Genomic DNA, 1,834 nt, shown 5'->3' with positions numbered 1-1,834 from the left:
ATACTGACGGACGAGGCCCTCAACGTCAGCAATCAGCTGGGAACGAGGCTCCCAGCTGTCATGTGAAGGTGGATAACCACGCCAGCGAACAAGATAACTCGTTCGCTGCCTCTTCACATCACGGTGGCTCTGCATATGCACAAGAAAACGCTGACCACAGTGGAAATCCACCAATGGTTATGGTGAAGGAGGGAAAATTACATCCGAACCGTATGTCGGATCTAATGTCGAGGATCGACAAAATCGATCACTTCCTTCCTGATTTGGAGTAGGGACTTGAGCACGAGCGCGGCAAGCGTCGCTCGTTGGAGCAGACGGAGCAGGCTCACCATATCGAGCGGTTGGAAGACCGTTCGAAGAGTGCGTACTCCATGTTGTAGTACGAGCGGAAGTATCATGCTGTTCGCGATGAGCTGTCATCAGCTCATCGTAGTATCGAGGATATTCGGAACCGGCATGAGAACCTGGTTCGCGATCACAAGAATCTTTTGGGGATTCTTGAAAAGGGTGGTCAAATCCGCCCTCGGAAGAAGCCGCGTACTGATGGTACGGGTGGAGCCGACCAACGTAAAACGTAGGATGCGTTCTTATCCTACGTGGCAATTCTATTGTGTACGCATTGCCTCTGCGATGCAGTACACGGAATGGACCAATGAGTAGTTTACTGCTACCCACATTAGTGACTAATCGCTTCGTCCATGGGAAATCCGAAGACGAAGTCCATAGATACGGACTACCAACACTCTGCCGGGAGTGGTAGAGGTTGAAGAGGTGCACGGGATGAAGGGCTAGGCTTCACCCGTTGGCAAACCGCAAGCACGAATGTACTTGCGCACAAACTGATACTGGCGGGGCCAGTAAAAGTAGCGACTTAGTGTGAGGTAAGTCTTCTCACGTCCACGATGTCCACTTGTTGGAGCATCATGACACTCATACATGATGCGCAAGCGCAAATCATTGTGAGTCGGGACGACGACACGTGGAGTGTCGCCGGTAACGGCTGTGTAATACAATAAGCCGTTACGTGTTGTGTATCGATCGGATGACGATCGATATAAAGCCGGTAGATCTTTAAAAGATTTATCGGATGGATTCATTAAATGATCCATCAGACAAAGAAGGTCCTTATCTTCTTTATAGGCTCTCTTTATGTCATCAACTAAGGAACACTCGTAGTGAGTGTTGCAACAGTAAGATTACTTTCACTGTTGGGGTGCACAGCTGACTCGAATTTGAGTCGGCGTGATATCGCATCAGCGACGACATTAAGTCGTCCTGGTGTGTATTCGACGGAGAAGTTTTACATCGCTAAGAAGGATAGCCACCTCGCCATTCTTTGCGAGAGGTGTGGGCTATTCACGGCCGTGCGTAATGACGCATGGTCCGTATATACGATGAACGGTCTATCTCCTAGGAGATAGAATCTAAATTTTGCTAATGCATATTTCATGGCAAGGAGTTCCTTGTCATGCACTGAATAATTGCGCTCGGCTGGTTGCAGCTGACGCGATTGGTAACAGACGACGCGCTCCGCGCCATCTGTATCGTATTGCATTAACGCGCAGCCGATTGCGAAATCGCTGGCGTCACAGACCACATGGAATGGTCTGTCTTGATCTGCAATCGCCAATATGGGCGATTGCATCAAGCTTTGCTTGATACCTTCGAACGAACGCTGACAATCAGCGTTCCATAACCATTTCTCGTCTTTTTTCAAGAGACGAGAGAGATGAACTGTCATCTCTGCATAATTGCGAGAGTACTTGTGCAAGTACGCCGCTAAACCAAGGAACTTTCTAAGTCCCTTGACATCGACTGGAACTGGCCAGTCGGT

The sequence above is a fragment of the Bremia lactucae genome, linkage group LG2 (assembly GCF_004359215.1).
Source record: "Bremia lactucae strain SF5 linkage group LG2, whole genome shotgun sequence".
Lineage (NCBI taxonomy): Eukaryota > Oomycota > Peronosporomycetes > Peronosporales > Peronosporaceae > Bremia > Bremia lactucae.
Note: the sequence above shows the minus strand (reverse complement) of the source record.